General features: G+C 34.0%; 6 pseudogenes; all 6 read left to right on the top strand.

The window, feature by feature from the left end:
* Window positions 1-1,513: 1,513 nt before the first annotated feature.
* On the top strand, window positions 1,514-1,707 carry LOC127741882 (uncharacterized; annotated as a pseudogene).
* Window positions 1,708-3,524: 1,817 nt separating this feature from the next.
* On the top strand, window positions 3,525-3,718 carry LOC127741876 (uncharacterized; annotated as a pseudogene).
* A 2,049-nt stretch (window positions 3,719-5,767) lies between these two features.
* Window positions 5,768-5,961, top strand: LOC127741880 (uncharacterized; annotated as a pseudogene).
* Window positions 5,962-7,914: 1,953 nt separating this feature from the next.
* LOC127741887 (uncharacterized) lies at window positions 7,915-8,108 on the top strand (annotated as a pseudogene).
* A 1,281-nt stretch (window positions 8,109-9,389) lies between these two features.
* Window positions 9,390-9,583, top strand: LOC127741878 (uncharacterized; annotated as a pseudogene).
* A 2,011-nt stretch (window positions 9,584-11,594) lies between these two features.
* On the top strand, window positions 11,595-11,788 carry LOC127741885 (uncharacterized; annotated as a pseudogene).
* The last annotated feature ends 7,763 nt before the right edge of the window (window positions 11,789-19,551 follow it).

Here is a 19,551-nt window from a genome sequence, read left to right as displayed (position 1 = left end):
TTGATTGCGCTTGCTTGTTTTATTACTTTGTGATTGTATTGTTTGTCTTGTTGTGACTTGCTTGTACATTGAATCGAATCTTTTGCTTGCACTATTTGTTTGTGAGTATATTAAAATGATTACGAGTTGACATTTGACTGAGGATTAACTATGTGGCTGAGAGACAGAAAATGTGACTAGTTTTATATTTAAAATTTATTTTGAGTTTAGAAATTTAAAGAAAAGTAATTATTTACCTAAAGTAGAAATAAAAGTATTTCCAATGGGTTAACAAAATAGTTTTACTAAATAAGTTAATAATTTACATTAAATTCATTACTTTTACGGCATTCTCATTCCCTACTGAGAACGTGTGGTTTGTTCTCACCCCAAAATCTTCCACTCTTTCAGTGACACAGGTTCAAAGATTCAGTTAGAAGATGCAGACCACTAGTAGATTTACTTGTGATTCCTGTTATTTTTATAGAGTTCCCCCGCCCTTGTTGCTTTAAGTTTTATTTTATCAAGAGGGATAGGTTTTGTATTTGAGTTTTATATTGAATTCATTTGTATAGCATTTATTATTATTAATAATTGTGTGATTTGAATTACTAAAAATAATTTTCTGGTATTTTCTTATAAACTGAAACGCGAAATCGACCTAAAGGCTCAATATTAAATAGTAAATAAGGAGAACAGGTTAGTAACTCCTTACTTTTGGTACGATCATGACGTGCTAAAGGTTAGGGTGTTACATTATGGTATCAGAGTAGTTCGTTCCTATTAGAGCCTTGGGAATGGACTGATTATGCTTCACTGCATACTCTGAGTGTCTGTCATGCAATAGGACTTGTCCTAATGATAAGAGTTTGAGTTTTGAGATGCATGACTGTCTGTTGATTAATGCTGTTAGCTTACCATTGCATACCTCATGGTAATAAGTTTAGCCAACTTAATACTAGTGATTTATGTACATGAGAGTACTAACGAGTTATCAAAGACGCAATAAAAGTAATAAGTAACGTAAATTACGAAGTTTGGGAACGTTAGAAGTTAAGTTTAGGGGTTAGCTCCATGTCAACGTATAATCCTTATTTGTGTTAATGTGAATCTCTTCCTTGGTTGTTTGCCGTAAGACTTTTTGTTACAAACTTCTTTCATCAGATATGGTTTCTTTCACATTTGCAAACTGAACATGCCACACTTCTCTATTTCTTTTCTTCGATATTTTTGAAAATGGAGTTGATATGAATCTTTTCCATCTTATATCAATTTTCGAGGGCGAAAATTTTTTTAAGGTGGGTAGGATATAACACCCGAGTTTTTAAAATAGCTTTGAATTTAAAAATAAAATTTAATTTAATTATGACTTATTCTATTATTTTAAATTATCTATCAGAAACTATATTGATAGTTACCGTCATTATTATTATAATATCATCATCATCATCGTTTTAAAAAAAAAGGAAAAGAAAGTGGCCGAAGCCATTTAGAGAAAAAGAAAGGAAATGAAAGATAGCTTATATGTATATATACATCTGTTCAAGTAAGGTCGTACATCTGTATGCTTGAGTTCTAAGGAGACAGGAACCAAAGTCTGGTGGATGAACTATGACTGTGCGATCAGAGCGTGATTAACAGTTCCGTGGTGCATGCCATCTGAATGGTGGAGGATCGTTCTCGCTGCTACCTTGTAGTCGAGATGGTCGCACGGTGTTCTGACAGACCCAATCTTTTAAGGAGAGATTTTGTTCTAGGTGTTATTTTGAGTTTTTTTTTTAAGAAAAGGAATCTCTGCCACAGGAGAGCAGAGAACAAAGATTAAAAGAATATATTAATTAATGAAGCGTCTGCCCCAGGAGAGCAAGTGACATTGTTTGGGCCTTAGTGCCAAATGTAAAGTGGGGACGCCCACACACTGAGAACTACTTTCCTGATGTACGCTTATTGATTTGGAAAGTCACACTGATGCGGCCTAGCCGTACGACTTATATGCACACCGATGCATCTGGAAAGCCATATCTGGGACTTGTGCCCGGGTAATGTCGGGAGCGGGTAGGTAACCGACACATGAGCTCATGGCCTGCGTTAGGGATAGACATGCATCATGTTGTTTGCACATTTGCATTTGATTGCGCTTGCTTGTTTTATTACTTTGTGATTGTATTGTTTGTCTTGTTGTGACTTGCTTGTACATTGAATCGAATCTCTTGCTTGCACTATTTGTTTGTGAGTATATTAAAATGATTACGAGTTGACATTTGACTGAGGATTAACTATGTGGCTGAGAGACAGAAAATGTGACTAGTTTTATATTTAAAATTTATTTTGAGTTTAGAAATTTAAAGAAAAGTAATTATTTACCTAAAGTAGAAATAAAAGTATTTCCAAAGGGTTAACAAAATAGTTTTACTAAATAAGTTAATAATTTACATTAAATTCATTACTTTTACGGCATTCTCATTCCCTACTGAGAACGTGTGGTTTGTTCTCACCCCAAAATCTTCCACCCTTTCAGTGACACAGGTTCAAAGACTCAATTGAAGTTGCGGGCGATTATTGACTTTACTTATGAGTTAAGTTACCTTCATAGAGTTTCCTCTCTTGTTGCTTAAAATTCTTATTTTATATAGAGGGATAGGTGTTGTATCTGAGCTTTGTTTTGATTTACTTATATAAGATTTATTATTATTAGTAATTATGTGATTATTACTACTTGGTGATCTGTGATATATGATTTTTAATGAGTTGAAAATAATTTTATGGCATTTTATTAAGGATCGAAACGTGATATCGAACTAAAGGCTCAATATTAAATAATTAATAAGGAAAACATGTTAGTAATGCCTTACTTTTGGTACGATCATGATGTTTTGGAAGTTGGGTCATTACATTATGGTATCAGAGCAATTCATTCTAATTAGAGCCTTGGAAATGGACTGACTATGCTTCATTGCATACTTTGAGTGTTTGCCATGTTATAGGTCTTGTCTGGATGACGAGAAATAGAGCTCTATGCACATGACTGCCTATTGATTAACGCTGTTAGCTTACCATTGCATATCTGCTGATGTTAAGTCTGGCCAACTTAATATTGATGGATTATGTGTACGGAGAAGTTAATGGGTTATCATAGACGAGATATGAGTAATAAATACCAAATATTACGGGGTTTGGAAAACGATAGAGGTTGCTTCTCGAGATTACTCAGTTATTTATCTTATTCTTTCATGGTTTGTCTTGAAATTCCTGTTTAAGATTTCTTTCTTGGAAAGTAAACTACTTATTCTCTGATCCTCTTCCTTGTGCACATGCATACTCGTTTGATGTTGACTGCATATGTCTGCTTACATTCCTTGGATATCTATCTTGTGTTGTTTAAACTCTTTTTCTTGACTCGTGCTCTTTGATGTGCTTTTAACTAGTTTGATGCATCAAAGTGATCGTGAAATCTTTGATATTTTCCTGTTGATTGAGTTATCTTTCTTTATGAGTTTTGTCTTCATTTAGATCTGTTAAAAACTTGATAGCTTATATGTATATATACATCTGTTCAAGTAAGGTCGTACATCTGTATCCTTGAGTTCTAAGGAGACAGGAACCAAAGTCTGGTGGATGAACTATGACTGTGCGATCAGAGCGTGATTAACAGTTCCGTGGTGCATGCCATCTGAATGGTGGAGGATCGTTCTCGCTGCTACCTTGTAGTCGAGATGGTCGCACGGTGTTCTGACAGACCCAATCTTTTAAGGAGAGATTTTGTTCTAGGTGTTATTTTGAGTTTTTTTTTAAGAAAAGGAATCTCTGCCACAGGAGAGCAGAGAACAAAGATTAAAAGAATATATTAATTAATGAAGCGTCTGCCCCAGGAGAGCAAGTGACATTGTTTGGGCCTTAGTGCCAAATATAAAGTGGGGACTCCCACACACTGAGAACTATTTTCCAGATGTACGCTTATTGATTTGGAAAGTCACACTGATGCGGCCTAGCCGTACGACTTATATGCACACCGATGCATCTGGAAAGCCATATCTGGGACTTGTGCCCGGGTAATGTCGGGAGCGGGTAGGTAACCGACACATGAGCTCATGGCCTGCGTTAGGGATAGACATGCATCATGTTGTTTGCACATTTGCATTTGATTGCGCTTGCTTGTTTTATTACTTTGTGATTGTATTGTTTGTCTTGTTGTGACTTGCTTGTACATTGAATCGAATCTCTTGCTTGCACTATTTGTTTGTGAGTATATTAAAATGATTACGAGTTGACATTTGACTGAGGATTAACTATGTGGCTGAGAGACAGAAAATGTGACTAGTTTTATATTTAAAATTTGTTTTGATTTTAGAAATTTAAAGAAAAGTAATTATTTATCTAAAGTAGAAATAAAAGTATTTCCAAAGGGTTAACAAAATAGTTTTACTAAATAAGTTAATAATTTACATTAAATTCATTACTTTTACGGCATTCTCATTCCCTACTGAGAACGTGTGGTTTGTTCTCACCCCAAAATCTTCCACCCTTTCAGTGACACAGGTTCAAAGATTCAGTTAGAAGATGCAGACCACTAGTAGATTTATTTGTGATTCCTGTTATTTTTATAGAGTTCCCTCGCCCTTGTTGCTTTAAGTTTTATTTTATCGAGAGGGATAGGTTTTGTATTTGAGTTTTATATTGAATTCATTTGTATAGCATTTATTATTATTAATAATTGTGTGATTTGAATTACTACAAATAATTTTCTGCTATTTTCTTATAAACTGAAACGCTATATCGACCTAAAGGCTCAATATTAAATAGTAAATAAGGAGAACAGGTTAGTAACTCCTTACTTTTGGTACGATCATGACGTGCTAAAGGTTAGGGTGTTACATTATGGTATCAGAGCAGTTCGTTCCTATTAGAGCCTTGGGAATGGACTGATTATGCTTCATTGCATACTCTGAGTGTCTGTCATGCAATAGGACTTGTCCTAATGATAAGAGTTTGAGTTTTGAGATGCATGACTGTTTGTTGATTAATGCTGTTAGCTTACCATTGCATACCTCATGGTAATAAGTTTAGCCAACTTAATACTAGTGATTTATGTATATGAGAGTACTAACGGGTTATCATTGACCCAATAGAAGTAATAAGTAACGTAAATTACGGGGTTTGGGAACATTAGAAGTTAAGTTTAGGGGTTTGCTCCGTCTCAACGTATAATCCTTATTTGTGTTAATGTGAATCTTTTCCTTGGTTGTTTGCCGTAAGACTTTTTTTTTTCAAACTTCATTCATCAGATATGGTTTCTTTCAAATTTGCAAACTGAACATGCCACACTTCTCTATTTCTTTTCTTCGATATTTTTGAAAATGGAGTTGATCTGAATCTTTTCCATCTTATATCAATTTTCGAGTGCGAAAATTTTTGTAAGGTGGGTATGATATAACACCCGAGTTTTTAAAGAAAATTTTTTTAAGGTGGGTAGGATATAACACCCGAGTTTTTAAAATAGCTTTGAATTTAAAAATAAAATTTAATTTAATTATGACTTATTCTATTATTTTAAATTATCTATCAGAAACTATATTGATAGTTACCGTCTAAATTAATTTTTATTATTATTATTATTATTATTATTATTGTTGTTGTTGTTGTTGTTGTTGTTGTTGTTGTTGTTGTTGTTGTTGTTGTTGTTATTATTATAATTTCATCATCATCATCGTTTAAAAAAAAAGGAAAAGAAAGTGGCCGAAGCCATTTAGGGAAAAAGAAAGGAAATGAAACATAGCTTATATGTATATATACATCCGTTCAAGTAAGGTCGTACATCTGTATCCTTGAGTTCTAAGGAGACAGGAACCAAAGTCTGGTGGATGAACTATGACTGTGCGATCAGAGTGTGATTAACAGTTCCGTGGTGCATGCCATCTGAATGGTGGAGGATCGTTCTCGCTGCTACCTTGTAGTCGAGATGGTCGCACAGTGTCCTGACAGACCCAATCTTTTAAAGAGAGATTTTGTTCTAGGTGTTGTTTTGAGTTTGTTTTTTTTTTAAGAAAAGGAATCTCTGCCACAGGAGAGCCGAGAACAAAGATTAAAAGAATATATTAATTAATGAAGCGTCTGCCACAGGAGAGAGCAGATGTGACATTGTTTGGGCCTTAGTGCCAAATGTAAAGTGGGGACGCCCACACACTGAGAACTGTTTTTCAGATGTACGCTTATTGATTTGGAAAGTCATACTGATGCGGCCTAGCCGTACGACTTATAAGCACACTGATGCATCTGGAAAGCCATATCTGGGACTTGTGTTCGGGTAATGTCGGGAGCGGGTAGGCAACCGACACATGAGCTCATGGCCTGCGTTAGGGATAGACATGCATCATTTTGTTTGCACATTTGCATTTGATTGCGCTTGCTTGTTTTGTTACTTTGTGATTGTATTGTTTGTCTTGTTGTGACTTGCTTGTACATTGAATCGAATCTCTTGGTTGCACTATTTGTTTGTGAGTATATTAAAGTGATTACGAGTTGACATTTGACTGAGGATTAACTATGTGGCTGAGAGACAGAAAATGTGACTAGTTTTATATTTAAAATTTGTTTTGAGTTTAGAAATTTAAAGAAAAGTGATTATTTATCTAAAGTAGAAATAAAAGTATTTCCAAAGGGTTAATAAAATAGTTTTACTAAGTAAGTTAATTATTTGCATTAAATACATTACTTTTACGGCATTCCCATTCCCTACTGAGAACGTGTGGTTTGTTCTCACCCCAAAATCTTCCACCCTTTCAGTGACACAGGTTCAAAGATTCAGTTAGAAGATGCAGACCACTAGTAGATTTACTTGTGATTCCTGTTATTTTTATAGAGTTCCCTCGCCCTTGTTGCTTTAAGTTTTATTTTATCCAGAGGGATAAGCATTGTATTTGAGTTTTATATTGAATTCATTTGTATAGCATTTATTATTATTAATAATTGTGTGATTTGAATTACTATAAATAATTTTCTGGTATTTTCTTATAAACTGAAACGCGATATCGACCTAAAGGCTCAATATTAAATAATAAATAAGGAGAACAGGTTAGTAACTCCTTACTTTTGGTACGATCATGACGTGCTAAAGGTTAGGGTGTTACATTATGGTATCAGAGCAGTTCGTTCCTATTAGAGCCTTGGGAATGGACTGATTATGCTTCACTGCATACTCTGAGTGTCTGTCATGCAATAGGACTTGTCCTAATGATAAGAGTTTGAGTTTTGAGATGCATGACTGTCTGTTGATTAATGCTGTTAGCTTACCATTGCATACCTCACGGTAATAAGTCTGGCCAACTTAATACTAGTGATTTATGTATATGAGAGTACTAATGGGTTATCATAGACGCATAGAAGTAATAAGTAACGTAAATTATGGGGTTTGGGAACGTTAGAAGTTAAGTTTAGGGGTTAGCTCCGTCTCAACGTATAATCCTTATTTGTGTTAATGTGAATCTTTTCCTTGGTTGTTTGCCGTAAGACTTTTTGTTTCAAACTTCTTTCATCAGACATGGTTTCTTTCACATTTGCAAACTGAACATGCCACACTTCTCTATTTCTTTTCTTTGATATTTTTGAAAATGGAGTTGATATGAATCTTTTCCATCTTATATCAATTTTCGAGGGCGAAAATTTTTGTAAGGAGGGTATGATATAACACTTGAGTTTTTAAAATAGCTTTGAATTTAAAAATAAAATTTAATTTAATTATGACTTAATCTATTATTTTAAATTATCTATCAGAAACTATATTGATAGTTACCGTCTAAATTAATTATTATTATTATTATTATTATTATTATTATTATTATAATTTCATCATCATCATTGCTTAAAAAAAAAGGAAAAGAAAGTGGCCGAAGCCATTTAGGGAAAAAGAAAGGAAATGAAACATAGCTTATATGTATATATACATCCGTTCAAGTAAGGTCGTACATCTGTATCCTTGAGTTCTAAGGAGATAGGAACCAAAGTCTGGTGGATGAACTATGACTGTGCGATCAGAGCGTGATTAACAGTTCTGTGGTGCAACCCATCTGAATGTTAGAGGATCGTTCTCGCTGCTACCTTGTAGTCGAGATGGTCGCACGATGTTCTGACAGACCCAATCTTTTGAGGAGAGATTTTGTTCTAGGTGTTGTTTTGAGTTTGTTTTTTTTAAGAAAAGGAATCTCTGCCACAAGAGAGCAGAGAACAAAGATTAAAAGAATATATTAATTAATGAAGCGTCTGCCACAGGAGAGCAGATGTGACATTGTTTGGGCGTTAGTGCCAAATGTAAAGTGGGGACGCCCACACACTGAGAACTGTTTTCCAGATGTACGCTTATTGATTTGGAAAATCACACTGATGTGGCCTAGCCGTACGACTTATAAGCACACTGATGCATCTGGAAAGCCATATCTGGGACTTGTGCCCGGGTAATGTCGGGAGCGGGTAGGCAATCGACACATGACCTCATGGCCTGCGTTAGGGATAGACATGCATCATGTTATTTGCACATTTGCATTTGATTGCGCTTGCTTGTTTTATTACTTTGTGATTGTATTGTTTGTCTTGTTGTGACTTGCTTGTACATTGAATCGAAGCTCTTGCTTGCACTATTTGTTTGTGAGTATATTAAAGTGATTACGAGTTGACATTTGACTGAGGATTAACTATGTGGCTGAGAGACAGAAAATGTGACTAGTTTTATATTTAAAATTTGTTTTGAGTTTAGAAATTTAAAGAAAAGTAATTATTTATCAAAAGTAGAAATAAAAGTATTTCCAAAGGGTTAACAAAAAAGTTTTACTAAGTAAGTTAATTATTTGCATTAAATTCATTACTTTTACGGCATTCTCATTCCCTACGGAGAACGCGTGATTTGTTCTCACCCCAAAATCTTCCACCCCTTCAGTGACACAGGTTCAAAGATTCAGTTAGAAGATGCAGACCACTAGTAGATTTACTTGTGATTCCTGTATATGAGAGTACTAATGGGTTATCATAGACGCAATAGAAGTAATAAGTAACGTAAATTACGGGGTTTGGGAACGTTAGAAGTTAAGTTTAGGGGTTAGCTCTGTCTCAACGTATAATCCTTATTTGTGTTAATGTGAATCTTTTCCTTGGTTGTTTGTCGTAAGACTTTTTGTTTCAAACTTCTTTCATCAGACATGGTTTCTTTCACATTTGCAAACTGAACATGCCACTCTTCTCTATTTCTTTTCTTCGATATTTTTGAAAATGGAGTTGATATGAATCTTTTCCATCTTATATCATTTTTCGAGGGCGAAAATTTTTGTAAGGAGGGTATTCATCGTTTTAAAAAAAAAGGAAAAGAAAGTGGCCGAAGCCATTTAGAGAAAAGGAAAGGAAATGAAACATAGCTTATATGTATATATACATCCGTTCAAGTAAGGTTGTACATCTGTATCCTTGAGTTCTAAGGAGACAGGAACCAAAGTCTGGTGGATGAACTATGACTGTGCGATCAGAGTGTGATTAACAGTTCCGTGGTGCATGCCATATGAACGGTGGAGGATCGTTCTCGCTGCTACCTTGTAGTCGAGATGGTCGCACGGTGTTCTGACAGACCCAATCTTTTAAGGAGAGATTTTGATGTAAGTGTTGTTTTGAGTTTGTTTTTTTTAAGAAAAGGAATCTCTGCCACAGGAGAGCAGAGAACAAAGATTAAATGAATATATTAATTAATGAAGCGTCTGCCACAGGAGAGCAGATGTGACATTGTTTGGGCCTTAGTGCCAAATGTAAAGTGGGGACGCCCACACACTGAGAACTGTTTTCCAGATTTACGCTTATTGATTTGGAAAGTCACACTGATGTGGCCTAGCCGTACGACTTATAAGCACACTGATGCATCTGGAAAGCCATATCTGGGACTTGTGCCCGGGTAATGTCGGGAGCGGGTAGGCAATCGACACATGAGCTCATGGCCTGCGTTAGGGATAGACATGCATCATGTTATTTGCACATTTGCATTTGATTGCGCTTGCTTATTTTATTACTTTGTGATTGTATTGTTTGTCTTGTTGTGACTTGCTTGTACATTGAATCGAAGCTCTTGCTTGCACTATTTGTTTGTGAGTATATTAAAGTGATTACGAGTTGACATTTGTCTCAGGATTAACTAGGTGGCTGAGAGACAGAAAATGTGACTAGTTTTATATTTAAAATTTGTTTTGAGTTTAGAAATTTAAAGAAAAGTAATTATCTATCTGAAGTAGAAATAAAAGTATTTCCAAAGGGTTAAGAAAATAGTTTTACTAAGTAAGTTAATTATTTGCATTAAATTCATTACTTTTACGGCATTCCCATTCCCTACTGAGAACGTGTGGTTTGTTCTCACCCCAAAATCTTCCACCCTTTCAGTGACACAGGTTCGAAGAATCAGTTAGAAGATGCTGACGACATGTAGATTTAGTTGTGATTCCTGTTATTTTTATAGAGTTCCCTCGCCCTTGTTGCTTTAAGTTTTATTTTATCCAGAGGGATAGGTATTGTATTTGAGTTTAATATTTAATTCATTTGTATAGCATTTATTATTATTAATAATTGTGTGATTTGAATTACTACAAATAATTTTCTGGTATTTTCTTATAATTTGAAACGCGATATTGACCTAAAGGCACAATATTAAATAGTAAATAAAGAGAACAGGTTAGTAACTCCTTACTTTTGGTACGATCATGACGTGCTAAAGGTTAGGGTATTACATTATGGTATCAGAGCAGTTCATTCCTATTAGAGCCTTGGGAATGGACTGATTATGCTTCACTGCATACTCTGAGTGTCTGTCATGTAATAGGACTTGTCCTAATGATAAAAGTTTGAGTTTTGAGATGCATGACTGTCTATTGATCAATGCTGTTAGCTTACCATTTCATACCTCATGGTAATAAGTCTGGCCAACTTAATACTAGTGATTTATGTATATGAGAGTACTAACGGGTTATCATAGACGCAATAGAAGTAATAAGTAACGTAAATGACGGGGTTTGGGAACGTTAGAAGTTAAGTTTAGGGGTTAGCTCCGTCTCAACATATAATCCTTATATGTGTTAATGTGAATCTCTTCCTTGGTTGTTTGCCGTAAGACTTTTAGTTTCAAACTTCTTTCATCAGATATGGTTTCTTTCACATTTGCAAACTGAACATGCCACACTTCTCTATTTCTTTTCTTCGATATTTTTGAAAATGGAGTTGATATGAATCTTTTCCATCTCATATCAATTTTCGAGGGCGAAAATTTTTGTAAGGCGGGTAGGATATAGCACCCAAGTTTTTAAAATAGCTTTGAATTTAAAAATAAAATTTAATTTAATTATGACTTATTCTATTATTTTAAATTATCTATCAGAAACTATATTGATAGTTACTGTCTAAATTAATTATTATTATTATTGTTGTTGTTGTTGTGGTTATTGTTGTTGTTGTTGTTGTTGTTGTTGTTGTTGTTGTTGTTGTTGTTGTTGTTGTTATTATAATATCATCATCATCATCATCGTTTTAAAAAAAAAGGAAAAGAAAGTGGCCGAAGCCATTTAGAGAAAAGGAAAGGAAATGAAACATAGCTTATATGTATATATACATCTGTTCAGGTAAGGTCGTACATCTGTATCCTTGAGTTCTAAGGAGACAGGAACCAAAGTCTGGTGGATGAACTATGACTTTGCGATCAGAGCGTGATTAACAGTTCCATGGTGCATGCCATCTGAACGGTCGAGGGTCGTTCTCGCTGCTACCTTGTAGTCGAGATGGTCGCACGGTGTTCTGACAGACCCAATCTTTTAAGGAGAGATTTTGTTCTAAGTGTTGTTTTGAGTTTGTTTTTTTTTAAGAAAAGGAATCTCTGCCACAGGAGAGCAGAGAACAAAGATTAAAAGAATATATTAATTAATGAAGCGTCTACCACAGGAGAGCAGATGTGACATTGTTTGGGCCTTAGTGCCAAATGTAAAGTGGGGACGCCCACACACTGAGAACTGTTTTCTAGATGTACGCTTATTGATTTGGAAAGTCACACTGATGCGGGTTAGCCGTACGACTTATAAGCACACTGATGCATCTGGAAAGCCATATCTGGGACTTGTGCCCGGGTAATGTCGGGAGTGGGTAGGCAACCGACACATGAGCTCATGGCCTGCGTTAGGGATAGACATGCATCATGTTGTTTTCACATTTGCATTTGATTGCGCTTGCTTGTTTTATTACTTTGTGATTGTATTGTTTGTCTTGTTGTGATTTGCTTGTACATTGAATTGAATCTCTTGCTTGCACTATTTGTTTGTGAGTGTATTAAAGTGATTACGAGTTGACATTTGACTGAGGATTAACTATGTGGCTGAGAGACAGAAAATGTGACTAGTTTTATATTTAAAATTTGTTTTGAGTTTAGAAATTTAAAGAAAAGTAATTATTTATCTAAAGTAGAAATAAAAGTATTTCCAAAGGGTTAACAAAATAGTTTTACTAAGTAAGTTAATTATTTGCATTAAATTCATTACTTTTACGGTATTCCCACTCCCTACTGAGAACGTGTGGTTTGTTCTCACCCCAAAATCTTTCACCCTTTCAGTGACACAGGTTCAAAGATTCAGTTAGAAGATGCTGACGACTAGTAGATTTTCTTGTGATTCCTGTTATTTTTATAGGGTTCCCTCGCCCTTATTGCTTTAAGTTTTATTTTATCCAGAGGGATAGGTATTGTATTTGAGTTTTATATTGAATTCATTTGTATAGCATTTATTATTATTAATAATTGTGTGATTTGAATTACTACAAATAATTTTTTGGTATTTTCTTATAAACTGAAACGCGATATCGACCTAAAGGCTCAATATTAAATAGTAAATAAGGAGAACAGGTTAGTAACTCCTTACTTTTGGGACGATCATGACGTGCTAAAGGTTAGGGTATTATAGTTAATTTGTATCTTAAGGACATATTTTAAAAATATTTATTTTTCAACAATTTTTATAAAATATTTTTATAATATTTTTATCCTATGATATAAAGACACAGATATAATAACCCATTAAAAAGTACTTAATTATTAAATATAAATAATTAGTATAATTGATTTAGTTCAATAAATTAAAAGAAATAAATGTGAAAGGAAGAAATAAAGAGAAAGTGAAATTATAAAAACGTTTAGCCATTAAAAAGCAATAAAAAAGTCCCTTTTATTTTTTTATTTATTAATTATTAATTTATTATAACTAATTTCACAATATTTATTATACTTTATTCATTTTACAAATTAATTCAATCAATTAATTGATATTAATTATCGATAATTAATTTTAATTGATATAACTCACTTCGCTATACTTTCTAAATAAATAATTAAAAATGCACGTCTCAATTTTTTGTTAAAGAAGAATAAAATAAAATACATAAATTGAGTAGATATAAATCTGGAAATTATAAAATTTTATTAACAACTCAAATAAATTAGTACCATAAAACTAGATTTAATGTATATTTTAAAAATAATTACTGATCTTTTATTCTTTTAATTATTAATAATTTAAATAAAGTAATACCCTATTACTGATCTTTTATTCTTTTAATTATTAATAAACAAATAAACTAAATTAACTAGGTTATACTTGGACTATTCAACAATTCAACATAATATTTTTAATTTGGGATTAACTACTAACGATAGAAAATAAAAAATTTAGATAAAAAATCACTAATTACATAATTGCATAATTTTCAAGATCCTATATAATTGAATCTAATGGACAAATAAAAAAAAATATATATGATAATATCCTAATATTTTAGCATACTATAAATCATATCATAAATTTATATATCATATTATAATTTTAAATCAACTCCTTAAACACATTATAACATAAACCATCTAAAAAGATACACCAAATTAACGAATATCACATAGGTCACAACATACACTCTAAATTGTTACGATATTTCAAATAAAAAGAGTATCAATACAGAGAAATCAATGAATATAACTAAAATAAAGAGCAACAAAGAGGCACGCATAAAAAAATAATAATAAAGAGAATCAATAAAAATATATATAATATGAATTGAAGTACACATGACAAAATAGAATATTACAAAATAAAATTATAGTAAGATTATTTAAAAACAACGTAAAGATGACACATCTCTTTTGTTAATCAGATGCTAAAAGAAAAAAAGTATGCACCTAATAATAATCAATTAAAATAAACAAAAATGTTAAAAAAATAAAAAATAAAATGTATAACTAATGATAAAAGAAACAAAAATTAAAGAAATTATAAAAATTGTACCTTACACACGAGAGATGAGGGAAAGGAGGGAGGGAGAGAGAGAAAAGAGAGCGAATGAGTAAAAAATATTTGATCTTGTATAAATAGATGGTATTGAGAAAAATAAACTAATTAAATTAATTATTAAATAATTTGATATTTACTCCAATCAAATCAAATAATTAATATAATTAACCAAATTTATTAATTGATATAATTAATAAATTCATATAAATTATAATAAATGGTGAGATTTGAATGTCTAATCAAATTAATTAATTGATATAATTAATTAATTATAATTGATTTTCTTTAACGACTTAAATGAATAGATAGAATAGATAGATAGAATAGAATAAATTTGATTTTTATATAATAGAATAAATAGAATAGATAGATAATAAAGATATTTTCTTAAATTAGCATAGTAGTTTAATAGTGCATTAAATTTTGATTTGATACAATTATAATGAAGATATGTTTCTAAATTAGTATAATTATATATTATTCATTAAATATTAATTATAATATAATTATATTAAAGATATTTTTTATAAAATAATTTAGAATAGATAATAGGAAAGTTCATTTTGGAGAGAAAACGGAGTCACAAAAGATCGATACGTCATCTTCATTAGTCGGGAAAAAACCCAATTTTAATATATTAAGTAGTTTTGATTAGTTCTAATTAAGGAGTTATGTTTGAGGATTTTTATTGAATTTAAAATAATGAATAATTAAAAGGAACTCAACATGGAGTTAAGGTTAGTTTGAAAAACTTGGTTAACGAGAAATGAATTTTTATGGTTGTGTTAATTTGTGAAGTTGTTTAGTGAATTAACTTATTTGATTTAATTAACAACGAAGAGAATAAATAAATAATTAAAGTTAACTTAAAAAAGGTTTAACTAATTAAAATTTTAAAAGCTAATTAATTATCAACTCAAGAGTTGGGAATAGAAAGTGTGACATGAGATTTAAATTGAATTAAATTTAAGAGTTGAGAGAAAGAGAGTTATTTAAAGAATATGACTACAAAATTGTGATTTCAAAGAATGATGAGATAAGTGTCAAGTACCTTTATCTATATCCTAAGTTGAACTTGAGAATTATAAAGGCTTGGTTTGTTAGTCCTTAAAGAGAATAATTAAAGATTAAATGAAAAATGGATGATGTGTTTAGGTTAGGTTGAGGTTGGTTATAGACGATAATGCCGTATCTAAATTAATTGGCAACCTTGATCTCGAATTTAGGGTATCATATTAGATGCCTCATACTCGCAAGTCATATGTAACAACCTAAGCCTAATCCGGCGGATATTAAACGGAGTAGGAAATGAAGTTGTGTTAATGGTTATGACGTGAATTGTGTTTATTATGAGATTATTAATGGAAAATATTTGATTCGAGGCTTATGACTAAAATGGATTTGATATAAGACTTATGATGAAAGCTATAATTAAGTTGAAATATACGTGAGAGATTATGGTTGATGATAATGATCATATTATTGATGACACGATTGATAATATTGATGAATTTGATTATGATGATTTTGGTTGATAATGACTATTGATTAGCAAGAACGTGGGTTTTGTCCCGTTTTCGTTACTAACGAGACACCTACACCTGACAAGGATGGTAATCTTGTCCCACTTGTTTAGTATTGCAGTGGAGGTGGGGGAGATGGTGGTTTTGTCCCACCCACATTCTTTATGATTGTAAAGATGGTTGGGCATGCAATCTCCATATTAGCTAGCCTCCAAGTGAAATTTCCAGGACACTCTCCCTCTGAGACTAGCTTGTGATAAGTTTGGGATATTCCTCTTAGGGATGTACAATAAAAAGACCATATCCGAGTTAACTACCAGGTGTGTTGAGTCTGGCTCATGGTTGATAAACCACTATTTTATGGTTTATATTGTGTTTAATTGTGTAGTTTTATCATGATCCTTACCCACTTATTCATTAATTTAGCATGCATTTATATTTCCTTCCTGAAATTATTACATGGTTGAAAACTGCTTCCTACAGACTTTTTAATTATGCATTTTAGTTCTCCTTTATCCCATTCGATGTCGTGATCTGTGTGTTAAGTGTTTCAGGCTTTATAGGGCATGGATGAGTTGGAGATTGGAAAGAAAGCTAGCAAAAATGGAAGGAACACAAGAAATTGAGGATATAATCAGTGAGAAGTGACGGGGCCGCATGGCTCACGCATTCACGCGAAAGAGGAAAAATCGCAGTGACGCGGTCGCATGGCTCATGCAACCGCGCGGAATGGAAAAGCACAAGTGACGCGGAGGCGTGGACGACGCGAACGCGTGGCAGGGAAAAACGCGAATGACGCGTCCGCATGGATGACGCGATCGCGTGACGTGCGCGATCTGCATAATCTGCAGATTCCACTGGGGGCAATTTTGGGCCCTGTTTTGACCCAGTTCTCGGCTCAGAATAGCAGACTAGAGCCAGAGAACATGCAGAAACCAGAAACAACATTCATTCTACGTAGTTTTAGTTTTAGATCTAGTTTTTACTCCTCCTCTAGGTTTTTCTCTCTAGACATTCATAGTTTTTAGGATTTGATTTTTCTACCACTTTTTGTATTGGGATACTGAGAAGAGTTATTACCTTATCAAGACTTCGTCATTCTAGTTCGTTTTCTTTACTTGGCTTTACTCTTCCATGTCCTTTGCTTTGTTAATTTTACCATTGGAATATTATTAGGATTTATTTAATACAAGGATTACTTTTATTTTTATTTGATTATTTTGATTTTTGTTTACAATGTCTTTCTTTAATTCCTTTTCATATTTTATGAATTTTACATTCACAATGAGCGAGTAGTTCCCTAACTTGATGGGGAGTTGATTGAAAGGAACCAATTGAGTTGGAAGGCTTAGAAGAGAAATTGTAATTGGGTTTATTGTTGGATTGTCCTCTAGTCACTAACACCAACCCCTTTTAATTAAGTGGGTTGCAACTTGTGAACGGACATAGCATTCCAACCTGTTTGACTTTCCCTTACCTAGTAAGAGATAACTAAATAGGATAACCTTTAATTATCAATTAATCTAGAGAGTAATCCAACAACACCGGGACTTCCAGCTAATCAACTCCCAGTCAAGGCTTTTATTTACATTATTCAAATTCTCCAATTTTATTTCCTGTTTACTCAACTCAACCCTTTTTGAAAACATCTGATTAATAAAAATAACACACTTTTCTGCAACTCGTTGGGAGATGACCTGGGATTCATACTCCCAGTATTTCAATTCTAAATTTCTGTGACATCTTTCTAAATTGATAAGTGGATTTCTGGTGAGTTAAGAACAATACTTGCAACGTACACATTTTAATAATTTTTAATTCACCAATTTCCACCCCATCATTTTTTGGCGCTATTGCTGGGGAGTTGCAACAGTGTGTTAATTTATTGATTGGTATTTATTTTTATTGCAATTTTTTCTTTTCATTCTATCACTATGAACTGTACGTTTCTTTCGTTAAATGACGCGTTTGCTTCCTGATCTAAGCTTGCCAGCATTTGACCCTGAAATTGAAAGAACTCTTTCACATATAAGGCGAGCTAGGCGTAGGCGACTCCTCTTTGAGGACGAACCTGAACCGTCATCTAAGGAAGAAACAAACCCCCTTTCTACTGATCCAGTTCATTTACGTGCAGGTGACATGGCAGCGCCCATAAGAGTCACTATCCAGGAGGAAGGAGCCCTTGATTTTACGCTCCAACCATTCCAGACGCACCACCCAGTAGTAGCTATAGATTTTAAAATAAAATCTTCACTACTCAACTTGATGCCCAAATTTCATGGCTTACCTGCTCAGAGCCTATCAAGCATCTTAGGGATTTCCAGACCGCTTGTTCTACTGTTAAGCGTGATGGCACTGATGAAATCTCTATTCTACTGAAAGCCTTCCCATTCTCTCTGGAGGGAAAGGCATGAGAGTGGTACTACACTCAACCCGGAGAAACTGTTTCCAACTGGGATACACTTAGGAGAGAATTTCTGTATAAATTCTTTCCAGCTAAAGTTGCCGATAAGCTGAGGAAGGACATGTCTATGATCGTTCAGGATGAATCTGAGACCCTCTATGAATACTTGGAATGCTTCAATACACTTCGAGATGCATGTCCCCATCATATGATTGACAAGATAGTTTTGCTCGGTTACTTTACACAGGGTTTGAGATCCCAAGATAGGACCACACTGGAAGGTGCTTGCAATGGTTCTATGAAAAAGTACAAGACTACGGATGAAGCATGGCAATTGATCAGAGACTTAGCTGACTCTACTAGGAATCATAGGCAGAGACAAAGTTGGTTAAGAGCTGTTGCGGAGGTATCCACTAATAAAGAGACTACTGCTATAGCCCAGAGCTTATGTGAAATGACTAACTTGCTGAAGCAGATGCAACTGAATCAACAACAACCTCAGCAAGTTCAGCCCTCTCCACCACAGCACAGCCAGCAGTTAGTTCCACAAAGAGTGTGCAGAATCTGTGTAGATTACAGTCACTATACCGATGAGTGTCCGCAGCTCCAACCAGAAGACAACACTGTAGCAGCCACTCACAACTTTCATGACCGCCCCAATCAAGGGTACAATCAAGGTGGCAACTATAACCAAGGATGGCAGGATAACTCTAGCCAAGGCTGGAGAGACAATGCTAACCAGGGTTGGAGGGACAATTCTAACAGAGGAGGCAGAGATAACAATGGAAATCAGAGGTGGAATAACAATAACAATTTCAGGCAGCAGAATCAGACTCAGTCCTACAGAGCACCTCATTTAAGACAACCTCAAGCCTCTCAGCAGACTTCTCAGACCACTTACCCCTCTTCATCTCCTAATGATGAATTACTACAAGCCATTGATCGAAGACAACAGGCTATGGAGAATAATATTAATGCAACTATGAATGTTTTGACTTCTACTTTACAAACTCTTGTCTCACAGATTGGATCAATGAACAACTCCAACAACCAGTCCTCAAGCTCTGGTGGACTCCTCTCTCAACCATTACCCAACCTAAAGGGTGGTATTAATGCTATCACCCTAAGGTCTGGAACCACACTGCAGGAGAGAAATTAGGAGGAGCCAAGCCCACCAAAACACGCCTCAGCTGAAGAGGTAGTAGAATTAGAAGATGTTGAAGAGAAAGAGGACGTACAGGATATAGCTGAAGAAGAAGAAGCTCAACCACAGGAGGAAGCACCAAAAGGCACAGACACTGCAGAAAACACCACTCCC

The sequence above is a fragment of the Arachis duranensis genome, chromosome 9 (assembly GCF_000817695.3).
Source record: "Arachis duranensis cultivar V14167 chromosome 9, aradu.V14167.gnm2.J7QH, whole genome shotgun sequence".
NCBI classification, from domain to species: Eukaryota; Viridiplantae; Streptophyta; class Magnoliopsida; order Fabales; family Fabaceae; genus Arachis; species Arachis duranensis.
The sequence above is the reverse complement of the archived record's forward strand: the minus strand, read 5'-3'. Positions and strand labels throughout refer to the sequence as shown.